General features: G+C 33.8%; 2 protein-coding genes across 3 annotated transcripts in view; one reads left to right on the top strand and one right to left on the bottom strand.

Annotated features, from left to right (window-relative positions):
* The window catches only part of LOC126974202 (calcium release-activated calcium channel protein 1-like), an 84,980-nt gene that overhangs the window by 47,242 nt on the left and 15,220 nt on the right, over positions 1-22,518 (bottom strand). The window contains exon 1 of one of the 2 annotated variants that reach the window (XM_050821653.1): positions 18,600-18,622. The exons of the other annotated variant lie outside the window; for it this stretch is intronic. The gene's annotated coding sequence lies outside the window, so the exon portion shown is untranslated. Of the gene's footprint in view, positions 1-18,599; positions 18,623-22,518 lie in introns of those variants that run through there. 2 annotated transcript variants of the gene reach the window in all.
* LOC126974223 (methyl-CpG-binding domain protein 4-like) overlaps positions 1,064-22,518 on the top strand; it is a 43,770-nt gene continuing 22,315 nt past the window's right edge. Inside the window, exon 1 of the mRNA XM_050821683.1 lies at positions 1,064-1,255. The gene's annotated coding sequence lies outside the window, so the exon portion shown is untranslated. The remainder of the gene's footprint in view (positions 1,256-22,518) is intronic.

Genomic DNA, 22,518 nt, shown 5'->3' on the forward strand with positions numbered 1-22,518 from the left:
CGATGCCTGTCCCGAGAAATCTCCAAGAAGATGTCCAAGGAAGATTCGTCAACAAATTCAATTATTATGTTCGCATAAAATTAATCATTTAAGTATTGAGTCAGTGTAAACCTTTGTTCTGGGACGGCACCTGAGTACCTAATTAACGCCTATTACTGACGCCAAGCAATAGTTTGAGGTGATACTGAGACCTAACGTGATCACCTAGGTATGTCTCCAGATGACTAGCGCAATCACCGTGTATGTTCTCAGACACGCACTGTGTCAACTGTCAAGTTGAAAAAAAAAATCAAATACGTGTTACAAATACTTTGAAGATGTTAAATATTATGCGTCCTAAATCCAATTAATAAAAAATCAAAAGATATTAAATACATATAAAATAAAGGGTTATGTTCAAGGATTTACTGTATTATTCGAGCAATCTGAACACGTTATGATAAGTTGTAGGTGGGTAAGTACTTTCCGTGATAGAAAAAGTAAATAAAAGTTGTGACTATAAAATAAAAACAAACGACGTAATTTACTTAAATAAATAAAGACGTAAAATAAATTTAAAGAAAAGGAAATGTATGGGTGTTCTTGTTAGACTAATTTAATAAAGTATAATCTGCTGTATAAGTGTGAACTAAACACACTTTTAACGCCTATAAAAATATTGATAGCAAAAATCTATTCTCGTGTCGCTTGTGTTGTCATTAAAATTTAACGCGGAACTTTGTTCAGCATCTTTGCATCCACCAAAATAAAAGTAGGTACTCACTCTGTGCCCTGTGGATCCGTTATTTCTAGTTTTGTGTTGCACACTTTTGGCGATTTATAAATATTGGGTTGATTTTATATTTCATATTTATTGGTCATAGTGTAAATAGCTGTAGTTTATAGATTAATCCTGTTTGTATTATCCTTTAATTTAAAAATGTTGTTCTAAATGGACTTGTTTAGGTAAAGAAAATATTTTTGTTTGTAGCCTAATTGCCAATGCTCTACAAGTGCTCACTAGTCACTACTCTGTGGCTCTAAAATATAAATAAATAAAAAAACCATTAGCTGTCGTGTGACAGAAGACGGCTTCCGCTGTTTTTGTTTACGAATTACGAGTTTGGACTTTGGAAATATACAAATCCGTCAAAATATTGTTTGCTGTAAAAATTAAAATGTAAATCACCTTTAACTTAACGTTAATTTGAACTTTTCTCCGCAGTTATTTAGTTGCCGGCTCAAATGAGTCAGGAAGTGTCTCGCTAATCCCTATGTAAGTTTTTTGTTGTAACATTTTGTTTATATGGGTGAGTGGGTCATAATATTTATAAAAAAAAACTCCTCTGGGTAGTTTTGTAGATTCTAGATAGATAGGTAGGTAGGTATTCAAAAAATCTTCTTTATTCATTTTAGTATTAACATTGGAATCTTCCACAATCACTACTTCCAAAAACAATATTTATTTACGAAGTTCTGATTTAGGTTTAAATAAACAATTATCCATAACTTAATAGGTCCGGTGTCAATATATAAATACACAATGTAGGTTTTACACTGACATAATATGTTATGTGTTAACTGTTAAATGAATGATAATTGAAAATGCTTCTATTTTGTTGACATATTTCATTATGCAAGTTAATAGTTGTTTGCAATCGCTTGAATACAATGCAACACTATACTATTAAAAATTATTGCTATCACAGATTTTTCAAATCTTTATCAGTTAATCATGAGATAAAAGTACATGGAAATAAGTACAAAGTAAACATGTTTGCCACCATCTAATTTTATTTTAACTAAGTACCTACTAGCTTATGCCTGCGACTTTGACTATGTTTAATTAGTATGTCAATCCTTCGAAAACCTTTTTTGAACCCCAGACCATATCCACAAAATTCCACTTCAGTATTGAAGAATCTAAGTGCAACATACACAGTCATATTTATAATATTGTAATGTAAAGGAACCATTCACTAATAAACTCACCACTTTCTGGGCTAATCTGATGATTGTCTAAAAATTACTCTATCACATTTTATTGTATTGGTCTATTGTAAACATTATCTAGTCTGGCCATAAGTTGTATTGCAAATAAAAATGCATTTTTTTCTTTATCACCTAATTTAATCTTAATGAAACATAAATAGGTCTATCTATATCTCAGCAATAAATAAATGAGAATTCTATTCGGAATATTCGCCATACATACGGTACATTTAGTGACTGCTTGTTCTAGAGATTTCTTATTTCTTCTTCTTTATAATTTGATGTTGGAGTTTTGTTTAGAACAGGCTGAGTGCATAAATTAATCCACTTCAAATAGGATCCTTTTTTATTTATTGGTAAGATTTTAAGCATAACATACATATCAGTTTTATTAAGGTTTATTTATGTAATATACTTAAATAATTAATAAAAAAATATTTGTTACTACTAGGTCTTATACTCCTGGTTTCAGAATTGTTTGATTAATAAATACATATCCCATTGGGGCATCTCATCATACACAAAGTAAAAGCTGTGGAGTGACTCGTGTCATTTGTTTCTGAAGTGTTTTAATTAACATCAAAAATGATAATTCTTCAATTTTGAGAAAATAATTTAATTTTGTGGATATAGTCTAGTTTGCACATTTTCTCCTCATTTTGTTAATCTATGGAAAATGTACTTGAAAAGTGGAATACCAAAAATTATATAATTTGTACAGACTGGGGTAATAACCACATTAGAAAATATCTTTAACATCGGTGATTTAAACGTTCTTCTGTGTTTTACTTGATCTGTATTCTTTATAAAGTAATCGAAACGAAGAAAATAAATCCGCTAATCAGTAGTCTGCTAGTATTATTTGTGTTCCACTTTATAGGTTAACATCTTATCTCAAGGTGTTGAGGATGATAGCTGTGCCCTGCGGCTTCATTGCTTTTTTTTTCATATTATAATACCGAATGTATGGTAATAAAAGAAAATGTGTTTCTTTTTAAAGTAGAAATCAAGTGTAATTTTTTTCCCTAAAGACAAGGGGATTTGCATAAATTCAAAAACGTCTTACAATATTCTTGTTCGGTGAATTTTGGTTGATGCTCTAAATAAAAAATAAGAATTATTTAAATACTTTCACTCAATCTTTAGCTCCAATATTTATCGAGCCTATAGATCTTAGATTGTGTAACGAAGACTTACTAACGATTAATCGGTGTTGATACCAATTATTTTCGGGCAAATCGGAGCTCAACACGATACAGAATGCATCAATAATATATAACTTTTTAATTCAATTAAAACTTTTTCGAAGCATGGGTTACGCATCAGGTTATCACTAATTGGTTAGTACCTACTCAAGCTATCTAAAGTAAAATAAATAGCTGGATGAAGTCTATAGGATATTTTTGTAGAACATTATGTGTATTTAAGTATTATTATTAGCCTAAAGCCTTTACAATTCCTCCGGCTATCATATACAAAATATATATTCAAAACAGACTGGTTGATCCAAACACCAGGGCGAATAGACAAACAAACAAATTTCATATTTAGTATTTTCTTTGATTAACGCTAGTGTTACACATTAAAGGACACATTTTACACTTAAAGGATTAAAGCGCTTGTAATAGTAACTTTACATTAGATTTTTGTGTAAAAGTTTCATTTAATTAAATTTCGTATTTAAAGTAAATGTGTGTGTAGGTTTTTTTTTTACTTTCTTTTCGAGAGGAGTAAAATACATTTACGTATTGAAGACCCTGAAACGGGGCCTATATGTCGGGCCCGGGTGCAAACACCCCCTACCGACTAAAAACCTCCTCTGTGCTGATATCCCTGAAGGCTTTTACAGCGAAGCCTGGCGGGGGCCTTGGAGGCCGAAAATGTAGCTCACAGGCGCGGGGCGTCTCGGAAGGAGGCTCGAACCCTGGACCGAATGCTCACTAAGTGTGTGTAGGTGTGGTGGCGGTTAGCTACCTATTTCACCGTTCGAACACTGCACATAGGTACAGTTAAAATGCATAAAAGGCATTTATTTTCTCAAAATTGACTCCTTTAGAATTGTTTTTGATGTCATTTCTAATACACTAGATACTACTGTTTAGTTCGTTTTACCGCTAAACGTTTAATAATGACTATAACTAACATATAGCATAGGCATGATAATTTAATTACTGCGGTTATTATGTATGTTACCTAACAATTAATTATCCAATTTTCTGATCATATAATTCTTTACATTCATACAAATATCTTACTTTATATGTATGTCGACGTTGTTTATACAATCTATCTATATATGCTACAACTTGAGAACGGCTGGACCGATTTGGCTAATTTTGAACTTAAAACTTTAAACTCCAGGGAAGGTTTAAAAGGTGAATAATTATGAAAGTGTTCGGAATTAAATAAAAACAACAATTTTGTTCTTCCTTTGATGTGTCCCCCGTCGTCCGATATTTGTTTTGTATGGACATATTTTCTATGAGAGAATTTAATGACGCGCGGTTTGACAGTTCTGCTGCAAAAATTTTCATTACAACAACAGGGAGCAAATTTTACGAAATAATTCTTGATGTTATGATATATTATTGACAAATTCATAAAAACCATTATTTTATTTATTATATAACTACAGAACAACGTCTGTCGGGTCAACTAGTTACTAATAAAATTTGTGTCTTGACCTTGTGTGTGACCTTCACCACAGGCTCACCGCCCAGGATCTAATATGGTAGATACTCGTAACATGTATCTTTTGACATCCCTTTTACACCCATTTTTCAGTGTAAACATGAGTAGTTTTTCTTTTAACTAAGTATTACAGCACTTCTGCGGTATTCAATGCATTTTGTGTATGTAGTGAGACCCGGGAACGAGACGGTTGTAAGTATGCGGTTATAAACAAGAAAATGACTATACCATATTATATACAGTTACAAACTTTGCCTTACATAAATATTAATATTCGATAATGAATTTTTTAAGCTTTTGTGTTGAAAAACGTATAAAACACGTCCGTATAATCGATCACGACACTCGATTCCCTTATGGCCCCGGCAGCTCACTTACATAATACCTCATCCGAGCCTAATGACAAACACACTTGCACACTAGTTTCATTATGTACGGATAATAATGATAATAATGTAATCTACACCAATGTTATAAATGGGTCTGAAATAGTTAGGAAGGTATTATCTGTATAAAATCAACCAGTGTAACCATAATGTCATGCAATCGAGTAATATAATGCTGTAATAAATTTCATATTAAATCCAGTATATATTTTTATACCTCCACATGTAGGTATGTAACATAATCTTTGAAAAATCTCTCAAGCCGAAAGACGCAAGATAAGCTCTGTCTATTACTCTACTTTACACACTTTCTACGAGGCAATAAAAAAGGCTACAAAAGTAAGCATTTAAGTAAATAATTTGTACTTAAATATTAATAATATCACTCATCTAATCGCAATATTAATTCTATTTGGGGCCTAATAAGGGCCTTGATTTTTTTTACCTATCTGCAAATCACACAAGCTATCAATCAAGCTGACAACAACCCAACAGCTGAAGGATTTGCTACAATTCCATTGGGAGCCAATACCGCAAGATGACATAAACAGTCTGATTAATTCAATGAATAATCGTTGCCGACAAGTTCTGAATAGCAGAGGAGGCCATACTTTGTATTAAATTATCCTATTCTTTCACAATAATTTCATTATTTTTAGAAGTTTCATTTTGTTAAAAAAATGTTTAGTTGCTTATGTACCTTAATTTCGGCAGTATATTCTAATATTGTTCATTTCTGTTATTAAAAGAACTTATAAAGACAACAGCTATTATTTTTACATCACAGGACTCTAAAAATATTATTTAAAAAAATACAACGATATAATGTGAAAAACCGTCCTAAAATTTTTATGTACATGTTGCTTAGACTTTTTTGATGTGTGTAGTACAGTGACTAATGATTTATTACAAGTTTATACTATCCCCCTTATTCATAATAGTCTGCTAACTTAAGGCATTGCTAATTCTCACTCAGTCTTCTTCTATTGACCTAAGTCAGAATGAGAAAAAACACTCCTAAGCCGCTGTTTCAAGTTAGCGGACCATTATGAATAAAGGGGTCTATTATTAGAAAAGGACTATTTATTTTTCCGGGACCTAATAATTATTTTAAGTATTAAAATATTGGCAATTACCTATTGCTAGTTCAAGCTCAACCTTTCCTAAACATTTGTAAATGCTAATATTTATAACTCAGACATTCATAAGTGTTGTTTTTAACTCGTATACAAATTATTTTATATCTTATGTATCTATGTGTTCCAAAAAAATAATTCAAAGTACTTACATAAATAGAAGCGGATATTCGATCGTCGGGTATTCACCCAACAATACATACTCCAAAGAGAAATAAAAACTTCACTTCTCCGAATGTTTTTCAACAACTCAATGTTACTCACCGTGATACATCGTATTTTGTATAAAAAATAATGACAGTCGTGTGAATCGAATCATTATTGGGTGATCAAAGGTTGATCATTAACTTTTTATGGGTACTTATTACCTCTCTACCTACGTACGTTATAATAGATACAGTCGAATATCTGATACTATTAAACGGGACATCTTGTACACACCTATTTTAAAGTAACCAATGGCGCCTATTTCTGCCGTGAAGCAGTAATGTGTAAGCATATTGTGTTTCGGCCTGAAGGGCGCCGTAGCTAGTGAAATGACTAGACAAATGAGACTTAACATCTTATGTCTCAAGGTGCGAGCGCAATTGTAGATCCGCTCAGAATTTTTGGGCTCTACAAGAATACTGAGTGACTTTATATCCGTAATTTAAGGCAGGAGTTTTGTAATGTGTATCATGTTATAATTCTGTTAATGTCCACTGCAAAAAACTTACTACATTTTTACGATTTATTTGCTGTTCTACAATACCCGACCTTTGTTAGACTGTGTTGTATATTTCTATAGAAATTTATTTTTGTCCATATCGTATACGACTCTGGGGGCCTACTCCTAAAATCAATATTCGATATTTCGTGGTATTACGAGTAGTCGTGTCGAATCCTACTCTTAGTTACATCGTATTTAATGTCGAAAAGATGATTGAATGAACGAAACATTATCGATATAATCGGTCCTAACCCTACTCTTAGTTCAAAATGTCAGAGACGAATATTCGAATTTGACAAATAAACAACAACTACATATTCAACATTTTTACTAGCAAGTAAGTAGTTTTATTGATCGTTTATTCGTAGAAAGTAATGCAAATGGCCGCCTGACAAATAGGAAGTCGACGAGAAAGGTTGAGTTACTTTTTTTACATTGTATTAATTGGGAAGTTTTGTATTATTTATTCAACTTTAAATGGTTATATTATATTCATTACATAATTCTTCAGTACTATGTACGTTTATATATACGAGGGGCGGTCAAAAAGTTCGCGGAATGGCGGGGTTGGCGGGGGTGAGGTCGCTCCTCCAGGTAGCCGCTACTTGAGTAACTCATAATTACTATATATGCCAATTTCTAGCCTAATTGGGTCATTAGCTTTCGAGTTACAAACGAGTGAACAAGTAAATCGGGAACAAACTAGCCACTATGGAGAAAATTGAACATCGCGCCGTCGTAAAGTTCCTCACCAAACAAGGAAAAACGCCTCAAACTATTTTGCAAGAGATGTTAGCTGTTTACGGAGACTCTGCTCCTGGTAAAACCATGATTTACAAATGGCACGGCCTTTTCAAGCAAGGAAGGGAGTCAATTGAAGATGATCCTCGACCTGGACGGCCCATTGAGGCCACTACGCCGGAAATCATTGAAAAAGTTGAAAAACTTGTATTGGAAGACGGAAGGTTGAAGAAGAAACAACTTGCAGCATCAGTTGGAGTATCAGAAACCACAATTTTAAATATTCTTCATCAACATCTTGGCATGAGTAAAGTGTGTTCAAGGTGGGTCCCGAGAATGCTCACGCCGCTGCAAAAACGTGAGCGCGTCAACTGTTCCCGCGAGTATTTGGACCGCTGTGGAGAAGTTAGGGAAGAAATTATGGCCCGAATTGTAACCGGTGATGAAACTTGGGTTCACCACTATGAGCCTGAGTCAAAGCAGGAGTCGATGCAGTGGCACAAAAAAGGCACACCACCCCCAAAAAAATTTAAAGTGTCGCAATCGGCCGGAAAGATCATGGCGACTATTTTTTGGGATACTGAAGGTATTCTTTTGATCGATTATAAAGAACGTGGTGTTTCTATAACGGGAGAGTACTACGCTTCCCTATTGGACCGATTAAAAGAAGCTATTAAAGAAAAAAGAAGAGGAAAACTGACAAAAGGTGTACTCCTTTTGCACGACAACGCGCCCGTTCACACGAGTCATGTTGCGACGGCTGCCATTCATCGATGCGGTTTTGAACAACTACGCCATCCACCCTACAGTCCAGACCTGGCCCCTAGCGATTTTTATTTATTCCCAAAGATGAAGAAAGAGCTGCGTGGAAAAAAATTTAGAGACGATGATGAAGTCAAGTCGGCGATTTCGGCGTATTTTGACGCCCAAGACAAAACCTATTTTTTCGACGGTATTAATAAGTTATATGCCAGATCCCAAAAATGTATTCGTGTTAAGGGGGAATATATTGAAAAGGAAAAATAACATAATGTATCATTTCATCTTTTTTCCCAGTCATTCCGCGAACTTTTTGACCTCCCCTCGTATTTTGTATAAATGATGTAAATTGGTGGGGCAGAGTCTGGCATGGTCCTTTGCGACTAAACTATGTTTTGACTTTTGACACTTAACAGCGACATAGCACAGATAATATTTAGTTTTTCAAGGTTTGCACATAATTCATTCACACTAACATCGAAAAAAAATCAAAATATTAGTCTATGGTTACGATAAACGATAAGGAATTCGAACATTTGTTAGAGTAGGGTAGTTGCGATATATTCGGAGTATTATCGTATCGTTCCGAATGTATCGTTGTCGATTTTGCCAGTAGACCTCCTGATAACAACGATCTAATTTTATATTTAATTGAGACCTTGCAGTGCAGGAACACATGCACACACAGAAAATTTTAAATCGGTCAAGACAGTTGTGTGATAGTTCCTTGAGTTAACTATAAGCCCCGACACGAATCATGAGCGGTGTCATTGATTCCGTAGAAATGTTGGCGGGTTCCATTATTGAAAATGTGGGAGAGAACCTTGACTACAATTAGCATTAAGTTATTTCGAGCGTTTGAAAAAATCCGGAACAGCTTCTGTGTCGCTAACGCCGCGCGATTTTAATTCGCGCGAATGATTTTTGAGTTTTTGTTGTACTCTTTTTTGTCAGGTAGAAAAAGAAAATTTACAAAATATAAGTCCTGAGGAAATCTTTCTATGCAAAAGGAGGACAAACGAGCGTATAGTTGGTTACCTGATGTTAAGTGATCACCGCCGCCCACATTCCCCTGTAACCTCAGAGGAATTACAGGACGTTACGAAGCAACCCTATAATAAAATTAGTGTTAAAGGGGGTCCCCCTCAGCCATGCCAACTTCGGCTACGAGTGCACACACAGAAAAGTATATGGGGATTAAAATTGTTAGGAAATTAGCTTAAAAAAAGAATGGGTTTTTAGAAAAATAATATTTTTATCGAATTGCAAATACATTTTGCATATCTTACGCATTATTTTGGGGTCATACATTAAAAGAACATCGTCCAGGAATTGAATCTAAGGGCTGCAAAACAATAACAAATAAAAAAGGGTTAAAAAGAAATAACAGAGAAAAACAAATTGAGAACGCACACGCAAATACAAACGGAAGTTGATTTGTATGTTGACATTTTACAATGATATAGATGTTGCATAATCAAAGAAATCGAATAAATAAATATCGATTTTAATTAATCTATTTCATTCCTTTTTAATACTGTTATAATGAATACTGCATGTAACGTGTATCTTTATACCTAACGATTGCACTGTGCAACAATATATTTGCTACTACATCCAATTAATAGGTAATATGGCAGTATGAAAACACACCCAATCATTATAAAACAAAAAGATATTCACATAATCCCGTTATTTGAAACCTGTGTGACGACAACAGTAGTAACCGCATCATATTAGTAATTTGCAGCACTGATTCATTCAAATATGTCGTCTTATCGTTAGAGGTGGGCTAAACTGTTATAATTTTTCAATGAATTATACTGTTGTGTTATATTTTTCTAACTGTTGTTGTAAACTGTTATAATATATATAATAATAATCATAGTATAAAAGTGTAGCAATCTTTATTTTTATATATTAATATTTTTATGAACGAACAAGAATATGAAGTTTTTTTTTAAATAAAAGTAAATTACTGGGCGTTTGATAGCCTAAATTCGCCTTTCATATTCTTGTAACACAGTCTGACGGTTCAGTTCCAGATTTGTTTGAATTGACAACTTAAAACATCATATTACAATGCAACAAAGATAAAACTTTAAATAGTAATTTGATATATTTAGACTTGGTAGAACAATATTGGTCCTGTGAAAACTTGAGCGATTTATTCCACGCATCGCTCAAGTTTTAAGCTAAAATTTTAATACAAAACTGAAGTTCGTCAGGCGCGGCATTTACATTGCTCTCTATAAGCAAATTGTAACATTCAAAACTAAACGAAACAACATCATTACGGATCGTCAATTGACGACACAAACAAGAATCCGGTCATTAGATCTCATTAGCTAGGTTCCAACAATTGAAAAAAAAAACAGTTTTAATCATGTGTCATTGAAAGTTATAACGACTTCTAGATGGAGTTTTAAGCAATATAAAAGGACTACTGTGTTTTAGCTTATCTACTCCAAAATAAGTAAAGATCTATTTATCGAGGAGAGTGACAGATGTTAAAAAGTCGAAAAAATTGGGGTTGACTGTTAACCTCTATTTTAAGCAATGCGTAGCTTATCACGCACGCTAAAGTAATAAAGTATGTTTTCATCGGTTTTCTAGCAGCAAGAGGCTCTATCTAGACGTATAAATTATCTAAGCGTTAGAACTTCTTTGGCAAAACAATACGAAAGTAATTCTAAACTTAATAAATCGTCATATCACTCAAACGAAACTATAATACTTATATAAATACTACTAGATGACCCAGCAAACGTTGTATTGCCATATAAAGTAATAAAAAAAATTCAATAATTAAATTTTTTGGGGTATAAAGAATAGATGCAACCGATTCTCAGACCTACCAAATATATTCTACTACAACCAACACCGATGGATCGTGATTCGTGAGTACTATAGGCGATTTATATAAATAAAGTTGATAGTGAAAGTTTTCATAATAATATAAGTTGTACTGATTTGTTGGTAAAATTTATTCATTTTGTAATTTGGAAGATTATTTGGAATTCTAGCTGTGTTAGCTGGCTATAAGGAATTTGATAAGAGAAATAATTTCATGATTACCGTACGCGATTTAATATTAGCCTCTGCTTTGGTATCTTAATTTGATATGAAGCGATCAAATTGATCCGAGACGCGTCTCGTTTTAATTGAAATCAAGATGCCATATCGCATGTATTCGGTTGGATGGCTAATGCATTTGTAGGTTATATATTGGTTAATGTAGATTAATTATTTAGGGTTATTAAGTCTCCAGTGTCCCTTCCGTTCATACGTTTGTCTGTATTATTTGTCATCGTTCTCATTAACCAGATGAATTATTAGTTAGCCTGAAGATTGAAAATTTAGCAGTGTAATGCCGCTGCATGGCGAATTCTAAAATGGCCGCCATACAAAAAACGCCCGAAATAAGCGAAGCCTTATATGAAAAGAGGAGGCGAGCGACGTGTAGGAACTCTGGCGGTACGCGAAGGCTTGCCGTCTGCGAGGTCCGACGGCCGATAGGACAACTTTATATTATCTGACGGTCGTGTAACGATAGAAAATCTGACGCTTAGCTCGCAGCCCGCGCAGCTAGTGGCCCGAACGTCCGTTTAGCTTTGCTTCAAAAACAATGTTTCTTTTCCAAAAGTGTTCACAAAGCACACAGTGTTATTACCTTGAACGATGGTTGACGGTGGTACGGAACACTTCGTACGTCTTGCCCTTGACGGGCTTTTGTAACAACATGCGATCATGGTGTCTTGATTCTGTAACTTATTATAATACCTATTAAGGGAATATACAAAATTTAATACGAAGCATCATTCAAGGCTGACAGCTCCCTTATAATAATAATATTGACACACTTTTTACACAAATTATCTTGCCCCAAGTTAAGCATATATAGCTTGTGTTATGGGTTACAAGACAACGATATATTTAATACATTTAAACATCCATGACTCGGAAACAAATATCTATATTCATCATATAAATGCTTGCACCTACCGGGATTCCAACCCGGGACCTCTAGCTTAGTAGGTAGGATCGCTAACCACTCGGCTATACAAAACTTGTCAAAAAGGGTTGTCCTTATGAAGGGTCGGCATCTACCTATACGTGAATGTCGAGCATCAACCTTATAAGAGAGTAGTGTTCCTAATACCTAGATATTTGCAAACGATTCAGTCAACCATCTGAGGTGAGCGGGCGCAGAGTACTGAATGCTCATTCGTCAGGTAATTATCACAACTCAGCTATTGGTTAATTAATGATCACAACATATTGTAAACAATGGCTACTGGCTATTGGATTTGATTGCATTTCACCCCCTCATAGGGCGTATTATAAGGTCGACGTTGCATATTATTTTGTTTTTGATAAATAGATCTGTAGTAGAATAAAGAAGTTTAACGCTAGTCGGACGCACGAGTTTCATTATTAAGATCCCACTTCTGACGCCATATCTTATATGTTGGTTTTTTTGTCTTTTACTTGGTAAAATTTTTGATGCCAGCTGTGAAAGTATGAACATACTATATTTTTCCACCTCGAGTGTTATCGGGCTTATAATTAAGCGTCGAACAAACGTGAATTCGGATACGGAAAACATATTGGTACTCCGTGGAGAGATTTACCGGTTCCCATTACGCCAACGACAATATTTTAGTTTTTTTTTAACTAATAACATCCGAGTACCGAACCACTGCTCATAAGGACTGTAAAATTGGGACTGCATGCACTTCATCTTTAGCATATCATTTAATGTGGGAATTTCCACAGTGATAAACCTATATATTTATACCTGATATCAAAACTTTAGATGCTTTTTTAGGAATATTGTGGGGCACGTGGTAGGATAAGCTAAGCAATAGTGAAAGTTAACACAGAGAAGAAGTGCTGAAAACCAAAACAAATAGAAGTACAAATTAATACCTGAATTATATTTCGTTTCTTTTAACAATGTCATGCAAGAGTCAGAATGCCATTACCCGCGTAAATGTAGTATATTCTATTCAAGAAACACTCAAAGACAAATAAACTTTTTTGTTAAATTAGGCTTAAACTAAGTGCTTTTAAATCGTCATTACAAATATTGATTATAAATTACTAAATATACTATACGTTCGGAAAACGTAGTAGAGCTCGTGAGAAGAACATACAAGAAACTCAACGGCCACTTTTGTCAATTAATAGAGTATTTTACAATGGCTGTAATATGTATACATAACAAATTAGTTTGTAAGGTGCTGCATCTAATATATGAAGCGTAGTATGATATCATATATTTCATAAAAAGTAATAAATAATAAACTGTATGAACCAACCTTTAAAGCTTGACTTCAATGTTTGTGTAAGAATGCTTCGTGAACATGATAGTCGTGATTACTGTCATAATTAGTAATCGCATCGAAGAAATACAATGATTTATCAACTCTATTACTACCAAGTATTATTCATGGAAGTAAAACTAGGTCGCTATGACTTGATATCACCATCTCTATAATTATTATCATGTGTCTGAAATTTGTTGGTGCAACGAGATAAAAATGAGATATTAAGGACACTTACATCATGACATAATTATCCTCGAAGTTTCAATATTGTAGTTGATCTAGTTTTAACTAAAGTGTCATCTGAGTAATGATGTAAAAAAACATTGTAGAAAAAATACTGACTTCAAACATATTGAATTAAATATTAAAAATGAACAGCCTTTTGAAGTTAGCGTTGATTGCAACTTGAGACGAGAAGTATAAGAAAATTTTTTGAAGTAGGCGTTACTTTGCGGAAATCCATAATGATACAAATTATTTTAGTTTTCTTTAGTGTTAATTCCGCCAATATTTATTTTTAAACAAATCTACACGTGTTTCGCCTCTACACGAGCCATCCTCAGGACGTGTTGTCTCGCCAAAATCTGGCACGAGACTGACCAGTCTCACACGTGTCAAATTGTTTAAAAACAAATATAGGCGGAATTAACACTAAAGAAAACTCAAATCATTTGTATACGAAACGTATATTAATGATAATAAAATTAATTAGCTCAATAAGCTATATTAGCAATATAGCTTATAATATATATAATAGCAATATTTATTAGCATACTATCTATAAAAAAAAACAAAAGGTACCGACTTCAAACATACATTTTAGACAAGGCTGTTATTATCTACTAGCCGTGACGATTTGAATCATTTTAAAAAATAAGTTTTTTTCGCAGCTCCATGAAAAGCTCGCTTTAAGTCCCCGACGAGGGACAAAAGTCGTCTTGCCGGGAGAGAATCGGCCAAATTGGTGGGAATGACCTACTTTGCCTAGATGCGTAATATACTATACAACTTTATCAATAAAATATAAATGTAAATAAAATAAATCGTAAGTATACCATGCCTGTGCAGTTTGCACTAAATATTGAAAAAATTGTACAAGGTAGGCACTTATGGAACCGATATCAAAAAGACTCAAGTAGGGCACTTAAGACACCATTAATAATTGTCGTATCACCTCACTTCGACAACACATCCTGTAATGCCTCGCCTAGTATCGGAATACTGGGTCCCCACATCTCTAGCAATTGCCAATCCTTTCAATCAGCAAGGCAAAGTCAAATTGGCTTCCGAGAAAACGGGGATTACAAATAGAACAAAACAGTATTTCAAGCGGGCCCATATTCTAGCGCTCTACAAAGACAGGTTCTGCCACATATGGTAGTGTTCTCATCTGTGCTCTGGTGCACCCCAGTACTAGATCGAACCATTTATTTTTGAACCTCTGAAATTGCAAGAGAATTTAGGTGGATACACATAGATCACAATACATGAGTTTAAGTTTTTTCTATTTCGTTTGTGCATGTTTATATCAGATACAAAACGACATTCAAATCGTTTTGGCCTTTTATATTAAAGTGGACAATCGACCGGACAAAAATTCTACATAAAAAAATATATAAATACAGAGAATAACTTCTTTTTAAAATGCGAGTAATGATAGAGTTATGTAGGTGCTCATCTGTAAATATATAGTAATAGTGTTTATAATATCAATTAATTAGCCCGTTAATTGTATTTTAAAATCCCTGATGACATAACAGTTGCATTAAAATATATAAGTAAGTAATATTACGGAACACGTTTTTACTAAAACTCACACAAGCGGTTCCAAGTAACAAGATAATATTATGATGAATTAATATTAAAATAAACCTGATTTTGTGACGCGGAAATAATTAGATACCGTTGCTTTGAGGAAACAACAAATAATAGTGTCTCATTAAAAACAAATAACTTCTATTTATACTTATAACAAGTAACTAGAGAACTTCTTTTGACAGTTCCAGTGGCTTAGAGGTAAAGACATCGCAGCATTTATTTTAATAATAATAAGGGACGAGACGAGCGGGACGTTCAGATGATGGTTATTGATACGCCCTGCCCATTACAATGCAGTACCGCTCAGGATTCTTGAAAGACCCCAAAAATTCTGAGCGGAGCTACAATTGCGCTCGTCACCTTGAGACATAAGATGTTAAGTCTCATTTGTCTAGTCATTTCACTAGCTACGGCGCCCTTCAGGCCGAAACACAATATCCTTACACATTACTGCTTCACGGCAGAAATAAGCATAATACATTGGATTAAATAAACAGTTTTTAATGGATCGGAAGCGTACGGGTCACGTGATAATAAGTGATCACCAGAGTGCTGCCGCCCTTAATCTTAGTTAATTCTAAAACAAAATCCATTAATAAACTCGATGTAAAATTATTCCAAATTTAAAACTTTATGTCTTAATCTTATCTTTGTCACTACAGAATTATATGACAGGGAGGAGTAATTTTAAACTTGGAGTAATTTTACATCGCGTTTATTAATAAGACAGTGACGGCCTTACAAATAAACTTAGTATAAAGTTATACCTAAGAATAAACAAAGAATATGCAAAATTAAGTTTATTTGTAAGGCCGTAGAGGTTTTGGATTTTCAACTGCAGATCATATACACGTATTAAGACAGGTTTTACAAAAATATAATGAGTACAACAAAATATATTTCATAGGATTTATCGACTTCAATAAAGCATTTGATTCTCTGGAACATGATTACATTTGGGATGCACTGCGAAAACAAGGAGTAAACAACAAGTACATTCGTCTTCTCCAAAATGTATACCTGAACAGTACTGCACAGGTCAAACTGGAGACAGCAGGAGAAGAGTTCCGCATCGAGAGGGGTGTCCGTCAAGGCGATCCTATTTCTCCTAAGCTCTTCACAGCAGTCCTAGAGATGATTTTCAGGAACCTAGAGTGGGAATGTTTTGGCCTAAATATAAACGGCGAAAAATTGAACCATTTACGATTCGCAGATGACATCATTCTATTTTCGGAGAGTGAAAACTACCTAGAGCAAATGTTGCAACAACTTGCAAACGAAAGTGCTAAAGCCGGCTTGCAAATAAATGCGTCCAAAACGAAAATCTTGACCAATTCATCCGGCACAACTGGTTCGATAGTAGTTAACAATGAAACAGTAGAATATGTCACAGAATATATCTATTTAGGACAGTTAATAACCCCTAGAAATAACATGAAAAAAGAAATAGACAGACGCATTTGTAATACATGGAAAAGATACTGGTCTTTGAGTGAAATCATGAAAAACCCCGAAATATCTATAGGAATAAAAAGAAAAGTCTATAACACGTGTATACTCCCATGTCTAACATATGGATGTCAAACTTGGGCTCTAACAGACCATCTCTCGGAAAAAGTATAAGTGTGCCAAAACTCCATAGAAAGAAGCGTAATTGGAGTTCGGAGACGAGACAAAGTTACGTTAGAAAACATAAAGAGTCAGACAAAATTCAAAAACGCACACAAGCTCTGTCAAAAGCAAAAGTGTAAATGGACTGGACACATTCTGAGGGAAAAGAAAGAGAAATGGACAAAAACCGTTACAGAATGGTATCCAAGAGACGGGAAACGAAGGAAAGGTAGACAGATTAGAAGGTGGGAGGACGATTTTAAAAGAATAGCAGAACGGGACTGGATGAGAGTAGTCAGAGACCGAATAAGGTGGAAGTCTTTAGAGGAGGCCTTTGTCGAGAGACAAATTACTAGTTAAGATAATTTAAGTTTTATTTATAAGAAAAAAAAATTAATCGCTAGTAATAATAAAGGCTATTTTATTTATTTATTTATAAAGGTTTTGGAGATACTTCGGTATATAACCATAGAATGGTATCATTCTACCTGCGTTGAAAAACGTTGAGCCCCTCCCGGAACTTAGACATTACGAGTAGCTCTGCGAAATTAGTTCGAGCTGATACTAGGCTGTAACTAGACTTGTAAGCCAAACGTGATAGGCTGCTAATGTCGTGGCCGGCATAAAGCTCACTCTATTGATGGCATCTATTCTCCGAAACCAATTTGACTTTGCTCTTCGGGTAAATGTGCTTGAAATTTCGGCACCTTGAATTCTGATGGGACGCTAAAGGCTATAGTCGAAAAAAGGGTGATACGATTTTTAGTGGTAATCGCGTAATCTAATCAACTATTTGCTAAGCTGAACAAGGTTTTTTCGGCATTCTATGACAATCTATCGAGAGCCCAGCGTGGCCCTGACATCCTAAGCTATGGTTTCGACGGAACACAACGTAAACCTCATTCTTAAAGGTTAGTAACGCCATCAAACAAGTCTCTTGTATGCGCTGTATGTTATTTATTTATCAAAGAAGTAATTGAATGGTTTGCCCGATAGTAGCTCCTAGTAGCAAAGTTAAATCCGAAAGATTAGTCATTCCATGGTTTTACAAACAAAAATCTTAACAAAAAAAACAACCGACTGCAAAAACAGTATTCCAAAACAATATATGTAATATGCACTAAAAAGTATAAAAATAATTGCGTATTCTTAGATAATCTAATTAATTAATCTAATTCTAGTTACGATTATTGTTATTTTTAAAATCTGATTTGATTAGAGACAGAAGTTTTGAGTTACTTATTCGTAAACTTGTCGCGCACTTACTTTTTTTTTTTGCAAATTTAAGGCTTTTATCGTTTTCTCATGGATGCCAGCGTCAGATTTGGACCAAATTACAATATGACCACATGGGAAACACAAGCTTTCAAATAAAACGATCAAAATCGGTTAACTCAGTCGAACATTCTGAGGTAACAAACATAAAAGAAAAAAAAAAACATACCGACGAATTGGGAACCTCCTCCTTTTTTGAAGTCGGTTAAAAATATAAGTGTAGTATTATCATAAAGGCGCCAGCTAATGGTAGCAATTAATTTAAAAGTTTAACATTGATAGTAAATGTCTAAATTGAATTTGTTTTAACATAATATATGCGAAGTGTTAGTTATCCATAAACACCACAACGTATATATTATTGTCTAACTGATATTTATCATGTCTGTGCGAATTTGCTTTGTATGTATGTCTTTGTTTCTATTTAACGTAGCATTTTAAATCAATATATCAATACAGACTGTTCTGTTACGCAATGGAAATCACCTGCCGGAACCTCCGACGGGCTTTAAAACTTAAAGACTAAAAGAAAAATGTAACTAACTAATCGTTTAAATATTGATAAAAGGTAATAGGTTGGTATATCATGATGCCCTAGTTAGACAATTTTGCGTTTTTCTGTATATCAATTATATTTTAATATTTTATTCTTATTAAAACCTTTAGGTACAAGTTATTAAGTGCAAATCTCATGCTGCTATATTAATAAACGAAATGTAAAGTTACTCCAAGCTTAAAATTACTTCTACCTGTCACTAAATTCTATAACAAAGGCAAGATAAAGACAAAAAGTTTTCAAATTGAAATAACTTCGTGTAAAACAGATCGTCAATGATAATATAATATTTAATAGTTAGAAAAACTAAACTTAAATAATTAGATAATATTCAATAATAGTAAACCTTTACATATTAAAGTTAGCAACTCTATTTAACATGAATCCCAAATCTTTAAGATTATGCAGAATATTATGATGTCTATAATATCATTTTTATTTAGTTTTTAATATTATTTAGGAGCTTATTGTAAATATTATGTAATATACCTCAACTATATTTTGATTAGGTAATATTTTAATGATCGTACAAGAGGTTCTTCTAAATGTAATTATATTCTTCTATATATGACCACCTGTATAGCCGAGTGGTTAGCGATCCTTCCTACTAAGCTAGAGGTCCCGGGTTCGGATCCCGGTAGGTGCAAGCATTCATAATGATGAATATGGATGTTTGTTTCCGAGTCATGGATGTTTAAATGTATTTATGTATGTTAAAGTAAGTATATTGTATTAAATATATCGTTATCTTGCAACCCATAACACAGGCTATATATGCCTAATTTGGGGCAAGATAATTTGTGTAAAGTATCAATATAATTAATATTATATTATATGTACTAGTAGTGTATGTCATGTTATTGATTTGATTAAACTTTTGTCTCAATGAACCTCTTAATACATTTCATCAAAGACCGCTTGAATTGCCCTTTTCTGCAAGACAATTAAGGCGACACTAAATGCCAGCGACCTTGAGTGATATGAGTTCAGCCCGCCATCTATGTAACAAAGCCAATATTTTCAAAATTCTTGCGTGGAAAACAGTTTATATGCTTACAATAATCGTTATTCACTACTAATCTGAATAAATGAACCTACACAAAAAAGTACAAGCTATAAGAATAACTTTTCTGAGAGAAGTACCAAATGCGTCACGCCATGCCAAAAAACTTGTTTAACTTCAAAGAAAAGTGGTAGTTCAAAAAGGCTCGGCAGTTTTAACTATAACCAACAGCAACCATTAGCAACCTACAAATAAGACTTAAGGATATGTGTAACAGGATTAAGTAGTGTTCATAGCTCGAAATGCTGTACTTTGACCATGAAACTTGTCAAAAAATACCTTGTTTGCGTGTTTTCTGCTTACTCTTCGCCTTAATAAAACAACAAAAGTTGTGTATCCGTCTGTCATATTTAATGATATGGAAGTATTCATAATCGTGATTCGTATAGCCGCAAGCGGTTTTGGTCACGTTCGGAATCTCTCAGTAACAATAAACACTAACTTATTACCATAGATGTTATCACCTACGCCTAATTATGCAACGACTTAAAGTACCTATGTTACTTAAACTGTATGTGTTGCCAATTGTGCTGTGAAATACGATTTTGTAAGTGTGATAAGATATGTCGACAAAAGGTTTATTGGGTCTCTCAAATTTATACCTCAAAGTATAATAATGTATACATATAAATAAAGTTGGAGTGTCTGTTTGTAATATTGAAATAACCGTTTTATGCTACATTTATTTGAATATATGTATGCTACATACACCAAATTAATTTTTTTTTACAAGTTTTGTCTGTCACTCTGTTTGATCCGGCTTATCTCTGAAATGGCTGGATCGATTTTGACGCGACTTTTATTGGCAGGTAGCTGATGTAATAAGGAGTAACTTAGGCTACGTCTATTTTAGAAAAAAATCTTATATTGTAGAAAAATAATGTTGCAATGTCCAACAAACGGTCTAACTCTAAAAATATTTTATATGGCAAAACAACGTTTGCCGGGTCAGCTAGTATATATATTATGATATGTGGCGGCGACATGGGACGGGTTGTCCCCTTCCCTAAAATATGGTTGAGGGAGGCGATGGCTGGCTCATGCGTCATGCTCGTGAACGGGCGCTGCTTGTGGTGGCAGGATGATCCTGTTGCCGGGGACTCGGCTTCAGATTCTTAAAAGTTATTGTGTGTATATATATGTATGGATATATACATATTTATTTATTTATAATCGCTTATAAAATGCCCACAGAATACCTTTATTTATGTACTCAATAACTTTTGTATTAATTTACATTTACATTTTTGACTTACTCGTGTAAGACATTGACTATTTGACGTTTGAGTGTGTCTGTTGCATCATTTTACATTTTACATACTATATTGTAATCTGAAATGATTTGTAAATCGATGTACTTAAATGTAAATCTTGATATAAAAGAGTGGCAATGAGTTTCTTGCTACTTCTTCTCATTAGCTCAACCCTTTACGAAGTAGCGGTAGATTCAATAAGATTTTTTTTTTACATTCATAAGTGTCGTTTCCGTGACCTACGTGAATAAACTGCTTTTGATTTGATTTGATTTTATGATTATGGCTACTAATAGGGACTCTACCCTAGAAAACTAAATATGGGGGTATACTTATTTAGATATATATGTAAATAACCACACCTTATATATGTAAATAACCACACCTTTTTATGAATCACAACACGATTTGTAGCGTCTATTGAAATCTAAATAAGTATATATATAGAAGATTCTTTGGCAGAACAACACGAAAATAACTTCAAAGATTTATATAAAAATGATATGGCGATTTGCTTGTCCACGCACGGCGTGAAAAAACGCAAATCTTCGCTTTATCGAAAAAAAACAATTTTGAAATATAGTTTGCTACTGTTATATATATATTAACAGTGGCACTCGCTAAATAAATTTCTTAAAGATATCACTTCACACTATACTAGAGAGCCATTTTCGACTTCATGGTGTCGGAAAATCGTGACGCGTCGATATAAAATCTACTTCATTGTAATTTTTTCCCGGCAATAATAAGTTCAAAAATAGTTTTCATTCATAACAACTTACCTCCGATAATTATTTAGTTTTATTTCATTGTTTTGTTGGAATAAATTATTCATTTTTCAGAAATTCTGTCTGTCAGTCTGGTGTCCGGCTCAATAGTTCGCAATATTCGGCTGAAATAGAGGGTTATAGTTCTATAGATTTCATTGGACACTGTAAATCGTGTGGACATTCATTATTATAAAAAAATCACCGCCGCCTGTTTGTGCGCGATATTTCAAAAACTACTGAATTGATGTTAATGCGGTTGTCACTACTCGTAATTGATAAAGTGATTCAATTTTAATTTTCATATTGAATGGTTTAAGTTTTATGTTAAGTTTTTTCGCAAAAATAATCCGGCGTCCTTCGAAAACACTGCCTGATTGACCGGGGCACTATTTCCGCGTGACAATTGGTTATCGGTGACAAATACGTTTTGAATTAAGTTTCGATGT

Source organism: Leptidea sinapis, chromosome 31 (genome assembly GCF_905404315.1).
Source record: "Leptidea sinapis chromosome 31, ilLepSina1.1, whole genome shotgun sequence".
Classification (NCBI taxonomy): Eukaryota; Metazoa; Arthropoda; class Insecta; order Lepidoptera; family Pieridae; genus Leptidea; species Leptidea sinapis.